Raw genomic sequence first — 21,363 nt, forward strand, 5'->3', positions numbered from 1 at the left:
TTTTTAGAATCATGGAATGGTTTGGGCTGGAAGGGACCTTTAAAGGCCATCTAGTCCAACCCCGCTGCAATAAGCAAGGACACCTTCCACCAGATCAGGTTGCTCAGAGCCTCCTTCAACCTGACCTTGAATGTTTCCAGGGATGGGGTATCCACCACCTCTCTGGGCAACCTCTTCTAGTGTTTCACCACCATTTCATGCAACTGTAGCGACTTCTGCCTAGATTCCAGCCAAAATAATACATAAAGTTGTCGGCCAAAGAAGAAATGCCACAGCAATGATGGTTCAGCAAAACACCTGACCTCCTACAGCATTTGCTGCAGAAAAAAAGGATATGCAAAAATCACTGATTTCATCTGCTGTCAAGAAAAAAGTTTCTCAGGAAGATAATGAGAAAATTATGAGGAATATTGACATGTTATCTCTTTAGAAATGTAGCCTGTCTCTTAGGAGAGTAGTCTTGTGGGAAGCACAGGCGTAGCAGGAATGCTACTGTTTGCCAGGGGACTGGCTGCTGCGAGGCTTGGCTGGGCAGAACCAGCAGGGAAATGTGCTAAGAGAGCGGTCACAGGTACGTGGGGGAAACCAGAGCAAAGACAAAGCAGAAAAGTGGCAGGGCAATTGTTTGGGGTCTGGACTGACTGCAGGCACCAATGCGAAAGGCATCCAAGGTGATCACCTGGTTTTTAGGTGATTTATTATGGATTTAGCACGCATAAAAAGGGATTAAAAGGGAAAACATGAGGCATCTTTTTGTTTCATACACTGACATTTCTGAAGGTGGAACTCTATGGTGCAATCGCTCTGGCAGCAAGCGGTTCTGTCCTTACCTAACCCCAACCAATCCTTCCTACCTCCAAGCAACAGCACATCAGCATCCATTCCTTCCCCAACTTCTTCAACAAAGAACTTTTACAACAGGGCAGTTACACCGGCCATTGAGTACCTGTAACTAAGAGGGCACTCAGCTGTGGTATGTGGCAGAGGGATATGAGGAGAAGGATGAAACTGGAAAAGGGAACCTCTTAAACCACAGAAGAATTTGTAACCTGGAGCCACAGCCCCCCTGTTGCACATACTAAAAAGAAAGGAGAGCAAAATGGTACCAAGAACCAGGCTGACTGACTGACTGACAAAGCTCAGAGTTACTTTCAGACCAGAGGAAAGAAATTGAGTATGTTCATTCACCTCCATGGAGGGCCTCTGAAAGGTTCAGGTGCTGTTAAAGCCACAGAGGAGGATCCATCAATTCATTTACCTGCAGGAGAAAGCAGACTGGCTGAATCCTGCAAGTTTTCCTAGGGAATGCACTGAGTCTAGTAAAACCCTGTTTAGTTTTAACTTTTCATGTATCCTATCAATTTGAAATAAAGATTTAAAATTTGAAAAATTTGAAAAGAAATTTGATTTAAACAAAGTCATGGTTAGGAGTCACACTTAAAAACATACCTTACTAGCCTAAGGCTGTATCTGTTCTTCCAAAAAAAAAAAAAAAAATAAAATTGGCTGGTGCCAGAAATACGTGGCAGCTAGCCTTTTTCCTTGCTGTGCCGGTATGTGCGCAGCATGCTGCTCACCATATTTTCCAACAGACTGTCATCTTCCAGCACAGACCCTCCTATCAGCTGCAGCACCTATCTTCTTAGTCTAAGAGAAACTGCAGAGACCCGTGACTTTTCTCAGGGATCGCCAAGGTCAAACAACTGATCTCCCACATTCATGTGAAGTCGTTCAGAAACTGTAGATGAAGAATTTTCTCTTCCTTGGGTAGGGTTTTTTGACTCACACAGGTATTTTGTGGCTTCTAATGACTATGTGGGCTCATTCTGTAGCTTTTCCTGAGTGTTCTGGAGTCATTACAGGAGACCTAATGAAGCCCTCTTAAAACAAAGTTGAAGTCTAATGGGTTAGGTAGAGTTGCATATGGAGACTCTTGCAGACCCAGTGTCGGCCACCAGTACCACACAGCTTTCTGATGAAGTCTCAGCGACCTTGCTGCAATATCCCTCGTGTGGCCTTCTCCAGTATTGCACAGGTCAAAAGCTGGAACATCATCCGGTACCTGGCGGAGAAAATGTAACATTCTACCAGGTTTAGATTACCAAAGCAGAACTGGGGTGGAGAGCATTTTTAAAACCAAAGGGGGGAACCTCCCCACCCCCCCCGACCCCCCCCACCCCCCCACCCCCAACCAGCATAGAATCAAAATCATAGAATCATTTAGGTTGGAAAAGACCTTTAAGATCATTGAGTCCAACCATAAATCATCTTCGTTTGCATAGTGCATTTGGGTCTGTTTTCCAGACAGCGTGTGAAACTTCAAAAGACTATGCAGGAGGTAGGTTTGAGGTTTTGCACCAGCAAAGTCCAGTCTCTGAAACTGTGGACACAGCCACAGGAAATGAAAAAGCTGTGCAAATACTGGCTTTCTTGATCTCAGAATTATATTCAGGGTTGACAAGCAGCAAGGAGCAAAAAAACCCAAAACAACCCAAAAGAATTAAATAAAAAGGGAAGAAAACTGGCTAGGAAGCTCCATAGGATTAGAAGTCGTTTAATTTAAAAGGGATCCAATGTGTACTCTTTATAAAACTATATTCTGAGCTGAAGAACTGTGTCTAAATTCCTCTGCCAATACTACCTCTACTAGGATTACTGAGTCGTTAACATTCATTAATAAATCATGTACAACATTTAGATAAAGCAATGCTACCTAAACCAAATAATAAACAAATACAGGGAAAAGATGCCCTTGCACATAAACTTCCATTTCAGCTGTAAATATCACATTTTCCTTTGCAGACAAACAGCTTGTAGACTTCTTCTGAAAGCAGAAAACCCTTAAAAACAAGTATTTTAAAAGTTTCATAATTACAAAGTCAATAGTTGAAGGAGTGAAAGCTCAGCTTTGTATGTTACATATTATTATTATCATTGTGGGTAACACCTGATCTAAGAAGATTTTTATCAAATCTAGAGTTCTGAGTTTAAATACGGATGATCCATTTCACACTGCAAGAGTCTCAACCCACCATAATACACATATTTCATTACTTGACTGCATTAGGTACAGTCAATTGAGAAAAATACAAAAGAAACCACAGTGAATTATCCGTATCATTAAGACACAAAATTAAAAACAGAAGAAAGTGTTCCCGCCCCTGCCCCACAATATAAATGAGAAATGTTGCACATAATACTACTGTAAAACCAGCCACCACAAAACTCAGTTCAGAATGCTCCTTCCTCTTTCACAGATAAAACATTTGAGAATGGACTATTGCATTGTTTTCTAATTCCATATTTATACATTTACATTTATAGTAATATGTATTATAATCAGATATGTATATTTACATGGAGGCATTTCTTTGTAAATTAATATCTTTATTCAAGAATTTTTAAAAGCCTTTACAATTTTCAAATTCTTACACATACAGGTTTTCTACACAAGCAAGAAGAAATACAAGAAAAGGTGTAACCACAGGGACATGCTTTGCCTAGAAGAAATACAGAGCCCTGGATGATACACGTCATCACAGCAACCCATCTCCTGCATAGTCGTTTGAAGTTTCACAACTCCAGTTCAAATTAAACACCAATGACATGACTCATTCTTACAATGAATTTCACTGCAAATAATTGTAAAAAGCATATTTAACACCATGACTCAGTACGCAAAATATCTTCTGCTCCTCCAGGCTAAAGCTTGCTCTGCCCCACACCTACCTCCAGAAAAGGCTAAGTGTCAGCGCAGCCAATAAATGGCCCCACAGCCTCATAATGAGGCTTCTGACACTCATTTTTCCCAAAGATTAATGTTTGAACTAGTGAAGGGACCAGGATGATTTGTTATCAGTACTTGCAACAAGGAAAGCACCTCCAAATATATTATGTTTTAAAATAGCATCCCATATCCTGCAAAATAGAAGTTATCCCAAATACACTCCAAATTTTCCATTTTTAAAGCCTTTGACTTGGGGTGTGTATGTGTAGGTGTGTGTGTGTTAAAACAAGTACTAAGGAAACTATGAAAGGTCACAAAGAAAAGCAAAGATCTATTATTAGGCTTGCATGTACTATACAGCAGTTGACCAATACACTGGAAATTTTCAGGGGGTCTGGAACTGAGAAAAAAATATTACAACCACTTATGGCACTGAGGTCAAAATCAAGGAAAAGATGACAGACCATACTGTTATCAAATCTTTAATTCCTGGGAGTCCCAAGTGGTCAGCATTACATAAAACATTTATTACAAATGAATGCCATACCAAGAATAACTTGCATGTATTATGTAAAATATTTATTGAAGATGAATGCCATTCCATGAATAGCTTGCATGCTGCTTAGTTTGAGCAACAACAATGCATTTATCCATTGTAAATGAAGTTCTGTCTTCTACCCAACGAAATGCCCTTTATACCTCAGTCTATAACCCTTTTCACCAGTAAAGTTTATTATAAACACATTTTATACAGCCACATTCTATACAATATATACTTTAAAATATAGCTATCATAAAAATACCTATAAAAAAGAACAATGAATGCAGCTCATCAGTAGCTCTTGACAAGGGCTCAGTGGGAGAGGAAGCAGATACAGTACAGAGAATAAAATGTCTGTGATGAAGAACTTCTAAACCTGACCTATGGCTGGGAGACAACCATGTTTACACAGGAACATGAATTGGAGTTCAGGCCTATGTTCCTCCAGGTTAAACCACTTCCCACATTGCTCCTTGCATGATCCTATGCTGACTGAATAAGCAAGAAGAAAGCAAGCAAGAAGACAGACAATGCAACACCAAGCTCTTGACACCTTCAGAGGGGCAGGAGCAATAGCACATCAACCCTACATGCTTATTTCAAAATGCAGTGGCTGCCAATCTCCTGTTGCATGTGCTGCTCTGGTGCAGAAGGGGTCTAGAAGAAAAACTGACACAACTGAAAAAAATCATCCTTAACTTTCACAGACAGATATCTTTACATTAGGGGACCATTTCTGAAGCTAGGTCCCATCTTCAAGGCTTTCTTAGCTATACTGAAGGGTTAGAAATGCAACTTAACAACCACAGTCCTGCTTGGTTCATTGGGTGTAATAAAAAAATTATTTATTCCACCACTTCCCACCTTCCATACATAAACCCTTCTCTGACAAGCTCCTCTGCCGTCTTATGCACATAGATTTGGAGCCTACAACAGTACGTACACACACACTTGCATACACACACATAAAATCTATAACAGTATATGCCTATATAGTATAATATCCAATATATGAATATGATATTGGATAGTCTATCCAAGAAATTAATCTGCCTTTTTGTATATACACTGTGATTCCTACAGTTAATGAACCTGCAGCTATGCATACACAAATTCCCATCCCCTCTAATTGAACAAACCTGCTTTTAACAGAAACCGCATCATCTGTGTTTCCTGACTACATTGTTTCAGATTCTGACTTGCTCATCCTTTTCGCCTCTGGGCTTCTGTCTTCTTTGGTCTTAATACTTCATCATTTCTGTTCCGCACATCCCTTCCAGAAGACAAACTACAGAATCACAGGAGTGAAACTGCTGATTTTTTGAAACATCAGCTCTCACAGAAAGATATCTTATCAGCACATCCCCATCTTCAGCAAAGATTAACTCTGTATTTAAAATGAAAATAATTAAAAAATATTACTTAAAAGCAAGATATTTTGCATTTAACAAACAGAGAATAAATCATCAAACAAAAGAAGAAAAGCCCCTTATTCAAATATTCAGAAGCATTTCTAGGGCATGATTCACCTCCTTCTCAGGTAGACATTGAAAGTATGTTGATGAATCACCGTCTAACAGTGTCCATTTCTCTCCAGTGACTGAAGGAAGCCCAGACCATAACTCAGATGGAGACACCCATACAGCAGCTATTGAGATGCGGGCAGACAAAAACCAGCCTTAGCCTTCACCCAGATTGCCTGTCTCAAATGCACTCCAGCTTCTGCAGGAACTACCCTGCAGAAGCAGGTCCTTGATGGAAGGGGAGCAAAAGCTCTGCCTCGTGCCTTTGGTTGCTTGCCCAGCCTTCTCCAGCTTTCTCAGGAAAAGCTTTCAATGAGAGCTGCTGCAGCAAGCAGGCAGAGCTCTTCTGTCCCACTCCTCCTCCCAAGAACCAAAAGGTTTTGAAGTGGGAAAAGAGAATTAAAAATTGTTTTCCTGCTCCCTCTTCCCTGTGAATACAGTGTCAGTCTGCACATCCTAGGTTTTCTTTCCACTTATATATACTCAGAATGAGACAGAAGTTTGAAAATTAGAAGACAGCTCAAAAGCTCTGTCTTTATTAAAATACATATTTTCAGATTTGGGGGTCAATTTCATGATGTATTTTTGACAGGCTAATGGAGGTTTTTTTCTGTAGTTTCTTAAGGAAATAAGGCTATTTTATCGCACTGTCAGCCCCCCATTAGCCACTTAGGAACCAAGTGGCTCATTTCAATCGAATTTAACATGCACGTAGAGGAATCAAAGACGAGCTTGCTCCTATAGCCAGAGATCAGCAGCTGGGTACCGCATAGAGCTTTACTGGCACCCTCACGGGAGGATCAGCAGGCAGAGACTGGCCCTTATCCATGTTCTTTGGCAGTTTATGTAATATCTTGTCCAGGCAGCAGGTCAAAATATTTGGTTTAGGGACACTGAATCAGTTGGGAACGTGGGAGGGACATAAGGATGATTGGGGGGGAAAGGGCTGCTGGGAAGAGGGAGCACTAATAAGCTTCTCTTCTTCAGGCTGAAATAACCAACAGCAGAATGTGCCGCTTTTCTAATACATTATTAATGGGAATATTGGTAATAATGAGCTAACTATATACTGTTTGGGGTCTTTAGACTGTAAGGGTTTGGTTGTGTAACACTGCACATGACCAGGATTTCCACCACTGTCTACGAAGTAGCTGGTACAAGGGCTGTCCAAGAGCCAAATGTGGGGATAGATAACTCCAACCGAGCCTGGAAGCTGGTGCTCCTAAATGGCGGAGAGGACTTATAGCTGTTTTTTGGAAGCCCTTCCTTTCTAGGAGTTCCTGGAATGCTTGCAGCCCATAGAACATGGGGACCTCTGTCTCCTAGGAGAATTTCCCAAACAGCTTACCAGAAATTAATCAGTAATTAACTTCTCCCGTTAAGAAAGGCTGAGAGAGTTTTGGTTGTTCGGCCTGGAGAGGAGAAGGCTCCTGGGAGACCTTATTGTGGCCTTTCAATATCTAAAGTGGGCTTGTAAGAAAGACTGAGAGAGACTTTTTGCCACTATAATGACAGGACAAGGGGCAACAGTTTTAAACTGAAAGAGGGTAGGTTTAGATCAGACATAATGAAGAAATTTTTTATAATGAGGGTGGTGAGGCACTGGCACAGGTTGCCCAGAGGAGCTGTGGATGCCCCACGCCTGGCAGCGTTCCAGGCCAGGCTGGATGGGGCTTGGAGCAACCTGACCTCGTGGAAGTTGTCACTGCCCGTGGCAAGGAGGTTTGGAACTAGATGATCTTTGAAGGTCCCTTCTGACCCCAACCATTCTGTGATCCTATGATCAGAGAGCACCTGAGGAGAGAGCTGGTGATTTTCCTGAACCTGTGAATTCAGGACAAACCCCAGGAAGGGAGGGCGCCGGTTTCCTGGCAGGGCTGGGAGGTGAGGGGAGTGAACTGCACATGCCGGTTCCTGCGCTCAGCAGGGCCTGGGGGCCTGGCACCCAGCTCCCAGCACCTGGCCCGGCAGGGCCCCGCGCCCACGCAGCACCATCGCTGGGCCCAGCAAGCGCCACAGCCAAGCCCCAGCGCGGGGCGGCCAGCGGGGCTGGGGAAGGGGCGCCTGGGCTGGGGGCTTTGGGGTGGCAGCACACAGCCAGGGAGACGCGAGGAGCCACCACTGAAACCAGGCAGGGGAACCGCAACTGCCCAGCTGGTCCGGCTGGAGGATGGACACAGGAGCACATCTGTGGCGATAAGAGGTTTGGAAAACAGTCTCTGGGAGGAAGCAGGGGAACTGGGTTTGTTGCGTCTAGGGAAGGCTGGAAGGAGGGCAGGACACGGTAATGCAGTTGCAGTGCATGAGAGGTTGGTATTAAGAAAGGCAGCAATTACATTACTGGAAGGACAAAGATAAGATCTAATTGGCTTAATTTTCAGGAATGAAAAGAAGAAAGGAAAAAAGAAAAAGGCTAGATGTTGCAAAAACTTTCTCTGGGTAAGGCAGTGCTGGAATAGATTACTTAGGGAGGTTGTGAAACCCACTTCACCAGAAGTTGTAAGAAGTTAACCAAATGTCACTGTGCTCTCTCAGCAGAGGATGGACTGCCATGCCATATCTCAGCTTTTGGAAAGCAAAAGTCCCTCTAATCTTTTCAAAAGATAAAATTTAAACCCCTCTAATTTTACTACTACAAATGCAAGCATTTACATTCAAAATATAATTTGGATAGCAGACTTTGATCTTTCCTCTCAAAGAAATCAGCTCGCAATTCTTGAGCAGGTAAATGCTGGCAAGATCTTTTCTCTCGTACAAGTTACCTCATCCCACCTCTGTCCTGCTACCAACCTTTCTCCTGTTACCTCCTGCTCCCATGCAGTGACCTGCAGTGTGGTGTCCTGCAGAGAGGCGCCGGCCACTTCTGTGTTCTTTGGGGCACTTCTATTCCTTCTGAAATGCTTGTGGGCTGGGCTGATCTCACAGCGCGATTATACAGTCACCTCTCATCATCTGAGGTTATGGGGCCATAGGATACCTCAGGCACTGGAAAAAAAACAGATCATATGGTTCTTTGGGGACCCACTGTAGAGCAGAATACTCCCAACATATAGAGTATACTGAGGCATGCAGACCTTCCCAGTCCCTCAGGGGATGTTAAGTCTATCAGGACATCTTAACTCCAGTACCTCAAGGACATTACTTAAAGGACATTACTACATTACCTAAAGCTAGGGAGGTTTTCTTGAGATGCTGCATGGGTGTCTAATGTTAATCATCTGATCAGATGCTGCATTCAGTCCAGCCTTTCACCCCAAAATGGTCCTACTACCAATAACTCCAATAAGCTTGGCCAGCCAACCAGCTAATGCTAATGGCACAGCTGGTTAGGGCTATGTGCTGGCTGGGCAGTTTGCTGGCAGTCCCTGGACAATACTAAGAGGTGTTCCTCAGATCATCCCATGCAGAGAAATGTAAACTACCCCAACACTGCCAAATGATTTCCTCTGCTTGGAAGTATGCTGCAGTGACACTGGAATATCTAAACAGGCTTGGTAGAACTTCATGACTGGGTTATAGTGATTTGGGTGATTTGGCGAGACACTTGTCTCACCAGTGCTTTGACATCCACATGGCTTGTGAGTTCAGGCACAGCGCTGCATGAAAACATAGGTAGCCCACATCTGCTGGGCACACAAGATAAAAGATCCTCTGGGAGATGGAAATTTTGGGGAGTATGATGCAGGTTATACACAAGGCTCCAGCCTCAGGACCAGCGCAGGGTCAGCAGTGATGATGCTGATCCACAGCTTATAAGCCTTGCTGGGTCTGATCTGACTCTGTGGGGAGTCATCCAGGTGCCTCTGCAGTTGTTCCTTGAAACGTCTGACTCCATCAGGGCACATTAGCTTGGGCTCTTCACCATGTGCTTCCAGACACAAGCTGGCCCTGAAACAATCTAGGCATATTCCTACTTATAAACTCTAGGAGGATAAGACAGGCGTTCTCAGAGTCAGCTCTGGTACCTCTGAACTTCAGGGGTAGCGTATCTACACACTGGATAAGCTGCCTCGACATATCACAGGTAGCTTATTTCATTAGCACTGAAAGATAATTTTGGGTGTTCAAAGTCATGTGCAGATACTATCTACTGAGGACATCATGTCTTCGGAAAACAGACTGTAGAGTAAGATTTATCATTGTTTTATGATGAAGATACCAGCCTAGAAAGAGGCAAGCACACTGGTCAAGGACTCTGGAAGTATGTGTCCAGTTCTTAGGTCTGCTTTTTATCTGCTTCTGGCCTGATGGGCTGTTTTGTGCAAATCTCTTCACCCACCACCATCTTCACCATCTTGGTCCTCTCCACTTGTATGACTGTGGCATGCACCTGTTGGTGAGAGGCACTATATAAAACAGAGCTATAATGATGAAGGCTGTAAGAGAACTGGTGGCAGATGGAAGATGAGAAACCATGAATTCCAGGCTGCAAGTTGTCAACCAAGAAACTCTTCATCTGAAGAACTGGTTCACGGATTTGACTCTTATAAATGCTGTTCTTCATGTGGTGTTTGGAGGAATAATCATATCTGCTGAGTTTTTCTCCCCCTCTATTCCAGCTGATGATGACATTGCCCCAGCTGAAAATAAGGAGGCACATCATCTAAAAATTCATATGAAAATGGACACACTTTGACCTTTACACTCACCAACAGAGAGCCCAGGTGGGAGAGAAACTCCTTAAGTGCTGTGACTTCAGAAAGGATTTTGATGGGAATTCTGACCTGACCCAGCATCAGCTGGTTCACACCAGAGAGTAGTGTGATCTGTGTGCTCCTTGTAGGAAGAGCTGGAGCCAGGATTCATCCCTTCCTCAGCATCAATGAACCCACCTCAGCAAGAAATCAACACCTGAATGCAGCATGGTCACTGTGAGTCCTGCAGGGCAGGCATTCACTCCTGCACCACAGATGGAATAAAGGCAAAGATATCCAAGACACTGTTGGGAGCCTTGCAGGGAATATGAGAAACAACCCCAAACACTATAGAGGACAATCTGACAATGCTCCAGTGCAGCGGGGTAACAGTCAGACATGAGTACCCTAGTAAGATGATGGAGCCTGGGAGGTCCTGTTGGTTTTGTGAGAATCACTAATGAAGGAGGAGGAGGTCTACAGAAGGGGGAACCTTGAAGCGGTGAGAGAGAAAGAGAAGAGGTAAAAAAAGGAGCAGGGTGAGTAGAGTCAGCAGGACAGCAAACAGTATCTTTGGGGTATTGAGAGCTATCTGGGTGCTGTGTTGGTAGTTAACTTGGGCACCTGAAGCACCTGCCCAACAAAGAAAGAAGGTAACTTTATGCTTGGTTTTTTTGTGAAGCATGGTGCAACATATTCTAGAGTTATGAATCATTATTTGCACTTCATTAGTCACTGTTAGCTGCAGCCTGGAAGTACTTCAGATCATAGACTACACAAGACCTTACAGGGTTTGTTTCCCTCACCTTCTGTCCCTTGACAGAAATCAAACTTCTAGATCTCATATCCACCAACTTACAGTTGTAACAAGCTAACCTTTAAACAACTCTTTGATCTTTGTTTCTTTATTCTCTCAGATGTTTTGGGGACTGCAACTTACTTGTCCCAGGAGATGTGAAAATTTCAGAAGAGACAGAAGAAACTCTCACTGTGACAAATGCACTGTGAGCACAGGACAAGGATGTGGTTCCTACCTCAGCCCGTTGACAGTCTAAGCCTCCAAGGGAATGTAGCAAAGTTTTTTTCTAAGGTAGAAAACCTACTCTTCTTATAGAGTCATTCTGCTTTTATGTTTTACTTGCAGCATTATTCTTGTGCCACTCTTAATTAAATGCAAAGAAAACTATAAATATCACACAGTGTGAATCACAAAAAAGGCCCTTTTTGTGTGTTACAGACAAAAGCTTACTTCACGAAAAATGTGCCTTTGCTCATACAAAACAATCCTGCCTCAGTCTGCCCTTCCAACAATAGCATCATAGCTCCAGACAAACAATACGCGTTCCCCACCCCTGTGTGGATGGTCATATTTCTCAGCAAGCTCACATCGATCTTTACAACCCATCATATGGGAAAGGTTTCATTTTCCGTGAGTGAGGGGCATGGGGAATCTTCTCCTGGTACAAAACAGGCCAACATTGCAGAGGTGATTTCAGGAACACGTGCTCTCTTTCCTGTTATTAAATCTGTGGGCCATCATAAGATTCATGTTAAGTTGAGGGCCATCAGGAAAGCCACCGTGGGTGGCCTAGGTGGGTTTTGGTCTTGCGTTACCATGGACCAGAAAAGAACATGCATTTTCGAGGCCTAACAAGGTCACTGTTGTTAAGGATCTGAAACTACATGGGAGTTGGGTTACAACAAGGGTTTGGGACCAAACCCACAGAAGATGTCTGTGACCAGGGCTGCACTCTCCAGGTAGACTCTGTCAGGTTATGTTATCCTGGGCCAACACGGTGCAGGTGTTTTGGAGAACCATAGCATTAACATTATTGCAATTTTTGGAGGAGGGTGAGGGTTCACTGACGTATGGTTAGGACTGGATGTTGAGGATGGCAGGGTGGGGTGGAAGATAAAGGGCCAACCTTGGCCCTGCTTCTGCAGGGTAGGGGAGGAATAGGGATCAGGCAAAACCCAGAGGAGAAGGGTTTCTCCTGTTGCTGTTAGGAATGGGAGAAATAACTGTTGCGCTACAGGAGAGGGTATCCCAAGCAGTAGGATTTGCTTCCTGTGCCCAGCAACCCCTCTCTGTCCAGGCAAAGACTAGGGACTGTTTCTCTGGGCTAAAGCTGATCTCCACCATCTGCAGACCTGGAGTAAGCAGCCAGTCTGCAGCCCCACACATCTCCCTGCTGATGACAGCCAGCTTGGCTTGTGTGTCTTGAGCTGAGCGAGGGGCTCTCGTCTCCTTCTGTGGTTAAAAATCACAAAGATTTTACTTTTTAAAAGCTGAAACTGTAGTCAAACAGTAGATCTTTCTGGAACACTCTCACAGAAAGCCTTAATAGTATGTTGTTAGGGCAACTGCTTGCTCGAGCCTAGCAAAAAATATCCGAGGGAAGAAAAGGCAAGTTGATTTTTAAACTTGCTGGTGTGACACTGTACAGACTTCACGGGTGTACAGGAGCACGTGTAACAGTATGGTGTTTGTGTCGATGCTCTCTCACCTGGACGCAGCCAGGAGGCAGAGCCAGGAGCAGCTTCCCAACAGGGGGCACTACGTTATTACACATACAGCCTTGGCGCGCTCCACCTCATGCAAGGACTCCTCTCATGCAGACACTGAACGTGGAGGAAGGCACATTTCAGCATTCTTTGTCCTCCTCTGCAAAAACTAAGCTGATGAAAAATTACTACGTGTATCTCATTTAAAGTCACACTGTTATGAGCAATTACATCCGCCAAAAAAAGCCAAAACAAACCCCCAAACCCTACATCCAGGTTGCAGGGAGAATTCTGAATTTCCGGGCTTTTAAATGCTTGATTTCACAGCCATTCAAGAGTATCTTAATATAAGCCAGGGACTTTTGTATGCAATTTGTTAATTAACAGGGAATCACCTTTACTGGGGCATGGGACAGATTAATTTGCTTGTGGGCTGGATTTTGTGTCTGGCCAACAAGAGGAAGGAAAGTGAAGGGCTGATCTGAGTCATTACTGCTGACCTAATACCACAAGCAACAACACCTAGATGGACATTATCGTATGAGGATCTCAACTAGGAAGAAGTAGCTTCCTAGCACAGTGGTTTCCAAGTGAGCAGGGATGGGCAGGATGGGGCTGGGGCAGAGGCAGCACTGCTGATTTGAGCACAGGTGAAAGCTTCTGAATGTCATCTTCCCACCTGTGCTGCACACGCCAAGGTGCTGCAGCTGCCTGCATGGGTAAAAACCTGCACACCTGTGTGCAGTGCTTTCTGTATCCAGCTCCTACACAGCAAGATCCTCCCTTTCAGGTTGAACCAGAGGACTATTTGGCAAGCCCCTCGAAGGCAGCATGCTTCTCCTTTCATTTTTGCTCTCCATGCTCAATTTTCCTGAGGTCCTAACTTCAGTTCACTGTTTGAGCAGCTCTGGACTAGAATTTGCCTGTCGTGGTGTGGCTTTGTCCATATTCTACCTGTTCCTTACAGTAATTTATTATTGAAGCTCACAGTTGAGCAGAAAGCCTGAAGAAATGACCACAGGATAACTGGCCTACCTGAATCTGAAGAGCACAGAAAGGACAAATGAAGTTTTCTAGTTATTCTGGCAGTGAATTGATTTATTTGTTGTCAGCATCCTTTCTACAGAAGGCTTTGAGTGTCATACACACACTCCTAACTTAAGTTATTGCTGTGAACACCCACACATATGAGAAAAGTGCAGAGGAAGACTCTGCTTGAGTTCTTTCCTTGGCAAATGGAGTGCAAGTATTTTAAGAGTCCCAGTAGCTGCCTTCTGGGCTTCTCAAAGGATGCTGGGGGAAGAGAAAAGGAGAGAATAGCTATGTCACCAATCCTCTCTATTTAGGCCTTTTCCAGCTTCTAAAGAAGGGGTGGAAATATCGGTGTGTGAGGCCAAGGTAAAGGACAAGGCTGTTAAGAGACTCCAGTCCAGCAATTATCTGCATGTGTATATGAAAGATGCATGTATGGAGTGGACTGGAAAAGAATTTACTGCACCAAGACATAAAATTAGGACTCTGGTTCAGGTTTGCACAAGGTTTTAGGTGCTTCTAATTCAAACAGTTATTTTCTGTGCACCTGCCCTCCCTGCCCCGCTGCTGCCACCGTGCAGGAAGGACAGTTGGACACAACACTGGCAAATTCCCGTTTGCCTGTCTGCTGATGCCAATCTCCACTGACTTCCACCATTCCAAAAGGCCAAGTTCACAGGCCATCCATCCTGCCAGTCCGCAGGGAGAATCTGATTCTTAAACAGCCATAGGATCAAGAGCACTGCAGGAGTAAAAAGAAGAAACAGTACCTTTAAAATATTAAGGCTATGAATTAGTCATGTAGCCTGAGCTCTAGATGGAGCCCCAGAAGAGCATGTAAGAGCAAAGCTGTGAGCAAATTAGTCTCCTGTTCAGGGGAGGCAATACTCAAGATGGGACTCTTTAAGAACTGCATCCCACTCAGACAGCTGCAGAGGCATCGCAGCAGCCTCACTGCCTGGACCAGACTTTACAACATCCTCAGGAAGCTGCTGCTCCCCTGCACTGCAGCCCACAATGTTCTCAGGTGTTCTCGCAGATCTTTGAAGGCTGTATGTATCTATCTGAGATCACCAAAGGATCTGGGTCAAAAAAACAGGTTTTGTGTTCCTCTTGCAGCATTCAGAATCACAAACACAAAAACTGAGAGTGCTGCAGCAAACCAAGAGCTGCTTCCTAAAGGCTCCCTGGGAGCTGCAGCAGAGGATTTCAAGGCACCAGCCAGGAACAAGCAATAACTGGAGTTAAGCATGTAGCATCTCAGTGGAGAAAAAGCGTAAGCCCAAAGATTTCCTTAAAATTGTCACTGAGCTAGAAATCGCTTACGTCAATTCCTGTAAAAGAACAGCTGCCCTGAAATGTTTGCATAACCAGCTTTCATTAGTATTTTTCAAAATTTGTTTGTGGTATTTCTGGATAGACCAATGTTGTGTATTCTGGATTACCATCAATTACCACTTTTGATGATGGAGTAGAGGCAAAACCCATTAAAAGCCTTCCTATCTTTCTCTTTGTCAACTGATAATTCCTCAATACAAATGTTTTTATCTCCATGTGTTTTTCTCCTTTTGGAAGGATCTTAATATGTAGCACCATTTTTTAACCCGTTTTTGTTTTTAGGTTCCTTGATTACACATATTGCCTTGTATTTCTTAGTTACCTTTCATGGATCCTCTTCAGGTAGTCCATGGACCTCCTGATGTGTGTGGAAGATAGGCCACAAATTAAAGCAATAGTCCTACTCAGTGAAAGACACCTATACTGACATTCAGTGCAAAGTACCAAGGAATGCCCTCATTGCTGTTCTTGGTCAGAAACCATCTTTTCCCTGCACTAGTTCAAGATCTACATTTTGGAAAAAAAGTGTATCTCAAGCTCATGTTATAGCTGCCAGGACACTTCCATATAGATCTCCATATATTAATCAGGCGGGAATAGGACTTGAAAAGCTGAATGTTCAACAGGAAGAGGGTGATGTCTTATTAGGTATATCAAATGTAAATTTTGCAATTTTGGCTGAGGAAAATCTTCCTTAAATGTAAAAGCTTACTATTATTTCACTGAAAATACAGTCACTGAGTTGTCAAATATTATTGGTGAGCAGGAAACAGGTTGCTTTGACCACAGTATCATTAAAGGCTGGGCAACTGCTTCAGAGAATATACCCCATTTAGTTGTAGCTCCTTGTTTCCCCCAAATATTACTCAAAAGACCTTCTTGCTTGTGCAAGTTTATATTTTATTAACCTTGAATAAAAGGATGTTTAATATCTGAGGCTATTTTGCCTGCTTTTGCTATTGGAAACTGGCCATTCCTAGCTCCAATTCAAGCAAAACCAGGAAAGGTCAAGGAAACCAGCATTTTCACGTGTGAAGCCCGCACCTTTCTGATGCCTGGGCACCAGCAGTCATTTTCCTTGATGCCAGTCCGGATTGCACTGAAAGAGCTGCAGCTGTGATTATAACTGGGAAAGCCCAGCGGTCTCTGCCAGGCCCACGTCCACAAAGTAAGAACCACCTTCTTGCATTTTAGAACAAGCAGTGGCTGATAATCAAGTGAACTGTTGAGCAATGTCAGGCTAAATAGATCTGTGCAAGTAAAAATATGCTTTTGCCACCTTACACAGCTGTCAGGCAGGGATTCTCCAGACAAGCCCTTGCCCTCATGCCTCTAACAGCAGCAGCCTTTGACTGTCAGACTGAAGTCTTGTTGATTTGTTTAAATTTTCCTGGCAGCACCTGTAAGAAAGTGGGGTTTAGCAAGCAGCTCATTTAAGACACTGGCCCAGTTTGCATATCAGGCAAGACCATTGCTATTATTTCGGAAGAATTTTGTACAACACACTAAATGGGCCATTCCTTCTTAATCCATCCTGCCAATGTAGACCTTCATGGTAACTGGTACATAGTTCATCCTGACATAAAACTATCACTGCGTGGCACATATGTAGGTATCCGTTTGGACAAAGAGTCCTTACTGCTTTTGGTATGAAAAAAATGGATGAGGTTGAATAAGGATTATAAAGATACATAATTTAAGTGGATGATTGTGCTCTGGTTTTATTCTGGTTTTATTATATAAGTGCAAACACAGTGTTGTGTCTAGGTCACTTTTTGGCTGCAGGCTAGTTGGGATTCCCAGGAGAGAAAGCATGTGAGAACAAAATGGAGAAAGCCCATTTCAGTCTGTGACTGCTCTTCTCAGGTTTACACACTCTGACAATATGGGGTTTTTCTCAGAGCTACTGTTACTAATTCAGATTATGTCAGCAATACAGGTTTATAACTAGTTTCACATAGGAAAGCATCTCTAGCCATATCACCTGAAGGGCTTTCCCAGTTATGCATTTTCCTAATCCTTTGCCACAGGCACTTGTTGCTGGACATATGCTAGAACAAATTTCAGGCAAAATACCAGAAATCAGTACTTGTCTACGTGAAGCCCATAATCTCTTGAACACCTGGGATAAATGATGGCTCTGTCAGACAACAGTAGGAGTTCACCATTGTAACTGCAACCATGACTGTCACTGAAGCAGATTTTCAGATTAAGACAGGCCAGGCCCAAGCTCACTTCCACAAATGAAGAACTACTATAAGTAAACAAAGAAACAAAAGCTAAAAAGACTGCTCCTTCCTAGCTGCTGTCATGTGGGCAACTCAAAGCACGAGATACACCTTAATCTGAACCGGGGAGGCTCGCTCAAACCCCTATCTCTGAGAGATGGTTTGCACCCTGAAACAGCTTAGTATTCCACTGCACCCTTTCTGCCCTACCAAACTGAATCCAAAGGGATCGTTATAGGAATATATAATCCCTGTCAACAGTAAGACTGTGCTCAAGATATAAACAAAAAACGGGAGTGAACTGTGCAGATCTGACATTTTTTCCTCTTTTACTCCAGCATCTGCTGTAGCTCAGCAAGGCGCTAGCACCTACAAATCCAAGAAGAGCATGGTATCTGTGGTACCAAAGCTGAGCTGAGGTCTGGGAGGGTCTGCACTTCTCCCAGCCTGCTAGAGAGAGACCTTGGGCAAACTGAGTGCTTGGATGCTGAGACTCTGCTAACTGCTGAGAGCATGCTGTAAATAAGGTACGGGAAAGGAGATGACTGAATTTCAGAAGGACCGTTACTGCTGGATTTTCACAGTAAGCCTCGGAGGAAATGAAGGGAACAGCCAGGACCTGACTCATTGGGGATGGGTGTTTTTCTTGTTGCTTGTATAAACTTACTTTGGTTCAGTTTCCAAGCTCAGTGTTCTGTTTCTTTCCATTCCTGGAAAAGGTTTTTCTTGCCACACACACTGGTTTGCATCTGCTTGGAAGAAGGTATAGCTTTGAACAGGCCCAGGGAAGTTATTTGGTTTTCCAAGGAGTGAAGGCTCAAGATGATTTCAGTTAATTTTAATAAGACCCTCAGACCCTCTTCTTCAGCAGTATTTCTGACATGTCAGCAGCTTAACTAAGAGTTACTAAAACTGCCAGGTTCTGTCCAGCTGTCTGCCTGGCTCTTTACATTTACAACCACGTGCTTTGCATATAGTAGAAGTTCAACCCAGAATAATGTCTGCTATGGAGCAGCGAGGATGGGACAACACAGGACTTCAGCTGGACGGGACGTTTACAAGGAGGATGTCTGAGTGGGAGGTTGGTGTCCGAACTGCCTTTTAGCCTGCCAAGGTCGTGGTGTGCTGAGATAGTTCAGGGCACTGCAGGAAGCAGGAGATCATCAGGGTACAGGACCCTGCTCTTGGCGCTGCTGGGCCTCTTCACAGTACGAGTGTTTCCTTGGAGGGAAAGAAACACTCTGCATACTCAGTTGGTGCAGCCTAGCATTTGGTGGGCGGAGATAGGCAGCAATAAAGCCCAATCCACCTGGGACACCTCTGTGCTGTTTTCTGACCTGCTTCCCACTAATGCTGGCTCTTGACTTGCTGGGAGAGGATCCCTGTGCTGAGGGATCCACTGGCCAAAAAGCATTGACTCACTGTAGCTCACTTTCCTAAAGGAGTATTCCCAGCATGGGACAGGACCTCTCTTGCTCACACCGTTGAGTGTGATGTGCAGGTGTTCTAAACATGTTCTTTCTTTTACCAGGAGGGTGGCAAAATGGTTGCCCAGAGAGACTGCAGAGTCTCCATCCATGGAGATATTAAAAGCCCAACGCGACAGAGTCCTGTGCAGGCTGCTCCAGCTGACCCCACTCTGAGCCAGGGGGTGGGCTAGATGATCTCCAGAAGTGCCAGCCAGCCTCAGCAATTCTGTAGCACACTTATTCTTCATTGACAGTCCCTCCATACCACTGGCAGAATTACCTTAATGGCATTGCAGTAAGTTTGCATGGGTACACATAGAAGTCAGGAGTCCAGTTCCCACCAAGTTAGGGAAGGAGAGCTTGGCCTACAGAAGGATATAAATACTGTGATACTGAGAGCTGCACATCATGACTTCAAGCACTACTTCACCTTATGTAAGGCATTAAGAAAAGTTAGGCACTCACACTCTGTGCAATGGTCAAGGAAAGCAAGGTACCCAAGGATATGAATCACAAAACCAAGTAGAAAACTGCCCCTGCATCTATTGGAGGCGCCAAGGAGAGGGGTGAAGGTTAAGCCTTTCTTAGACAATGTTGTCCTTTTCTGGATGACAGAAATGCTGTCTTCCAGTCAGGATGCCCAGCTCCAGCCGGCTGCTAGCTGCTAGGATCTTATATAATGCAGCAGGAAGAGGCATTGCCTATTCATGTAATGTCCCAGAGGTTTAAGCACCAACCCAAGACAGACATGATCCAGAGCTGATTTCCCCAGTCTCTCGGCTTGTGGGAATTTATAACATCCCATTCCTCTCCATTGACTGTAAATGCAGTGATGTGGAATAGGAATCTCAGCTGCAGAAGCTGATCCACTATGATCCACACAAATGAATGAAAGCATTAATTGAACCAGAAAGCAGTAGTAAGCACAAGTATGATTTTGTCACTGCCTGGGTACAGCTGTCAGTGTACTGCTTATGAGGGGGAGTCTTCCTGCCTGGGAGACCCCGCATGGGTCATACAGGGAAAGGAGGGTTGAGGACTGCCTGGGTGCAGGCTACAGGGTTTCTCCGGTGGTTGGGTAAAGCTCCTTCCTCTCTTCTGCTGAACTCTTCAGAGTACATCCTGGAGGATACACACCTGCAAGCCTCAGGAAATTATTAGGAAAAAAAGACTGAGCAAAAAGATGACACTGGATATCAGTTTAAGGAGACAGAAAATATAATATAGGTAATGCCTTCCTCAGTCACCTGTCTAGCATAATTCTTTGCTCACTTTGCATTCTTTGTGAGCAAAGATCTATACCACGGTAAAGTGCATTCTCACATAAATCCTGTACTCCTTTAAGCAAATCCAGGCATCTATGCCACAAATAATAAAACCAGAGCAGTGGAGAACAAAGCAACCTACTCTGTTTATTTTGTCCAGGAATGAAAACCCCAAAACTTCTGAATTTGCCCCTTTTATTTATGATCACAGTAATCATCTGTGTTTTCCTTTTCCCTGCTACTCCCAAACACGTCTTGTATCTAGTTGTCCTCCCCCTTTCTTCTTTCCCTTTATGTATGCCTTTTTTTCTGCCAGGCTCTGTTCTACTCTCCCATGTGGGGGATGTCTCCCTATACAGACTGTGTGCCCCTGTCGCTACAGTCAAGCTGGCAGACAGGAACAGAACTTCCTTTACTGGGAACTGATATGCCGTGCCTTTTCAGTCCACAGCTCAGCACAGCAACCACAGAAAACCTTACTACAGGGAGGGCTCCTCTGGATACTTACCTGCGTACCTAGGAGAGGCAAGATGCCTGGCAACGGCAGCTGTGGATTCAGATTTTTAATACAAACCTACAGAGTTTTCCATCCGCATCCGGCTTAATTTCTTCCAAATCCAAGTGTTAAATTCATTTACATTTATTTGACAATCTCAGGCGCAATCTGGGGTCTGCAAGGTGTGCTGCTGCAGAGGCACAGCCACGCCACGTGTAGCCAGGATGGCTCCTGACACCCGTCGCTTTCCAGGGAAGCCTGCTGGGAGAAAACACAAAGCGGGAAGGCTCACGCATGCAAAGTTAACGAGTGACTTTAAGGAGCGGGAAAACCAAAGACTCAGGTAATGAGGAAAACATTTTAAAAAAGAATAAAAAGCCCGTGTTTCTCCAGCCAGTCCGGGAACCTGGGACCGGTGGGTCAGGTGTGCCCAGCCGCGCTGCTTTTGCCCTGGAGGCAGAGCAACGCCGCCTCCCCCCAAACTCGGTGCCGACGCACTTACTGCCCCCGTTGAAATACAACAACAAAAAAAAAAAGGCAAAAAAAAAAAAAAAAAAGCATAACCCTCACGCTCGGGCGGGCGGCGGGGGCCAGGAGCGGCCGCG

General features: G+C 44.3%; 1 long non-coding RNA gene across 2 annotated transcripts; it reads right to left on the reverse strand.

Annotated features, from left to right (window-relative positions):
- Nucleotides 1-3,415: 3,415 nt before the first annotated feature.
- Nucleotides 3,416-21,227, reverse strand: LOC130150793 (uncharacterized). 2 transcript variants are annotated; one of them, XR_008822388.1, is made up of 3 exons: nucleotides 12,933-21,227; nucleotides 8,582-8,776; nucleotides 3,416-5,655 (listed from the first exon to the last, which is right to left on the reverse strand). It is a non-coding gene; the product is annotated as an uncharacterized LOC130150793 (long non-coding RNA). The 2 variants fall into 2 exon arrangements; XR_008822387.1 differs by having other exon boundaries at nucleotides 20,771-21,226.
- Nucleotides 21,228-21,363: the final 136 nt, after the last annotated feature.

The sequence above is a fragment of the Falco biarmicus genome, chromosome 5 (assembly GCF_023638135.1).
Source record: "Falco biarmicus isolate bFalBia1 chromosome 5, bFalBia1.pri, whole genome shotgun sequence".
Taxonomy (NCBI): Eukaryota; Metazoa; Chordata; class Aves; order Falconiformes; family Falconidae; genus Falco; species Falco biarmicus.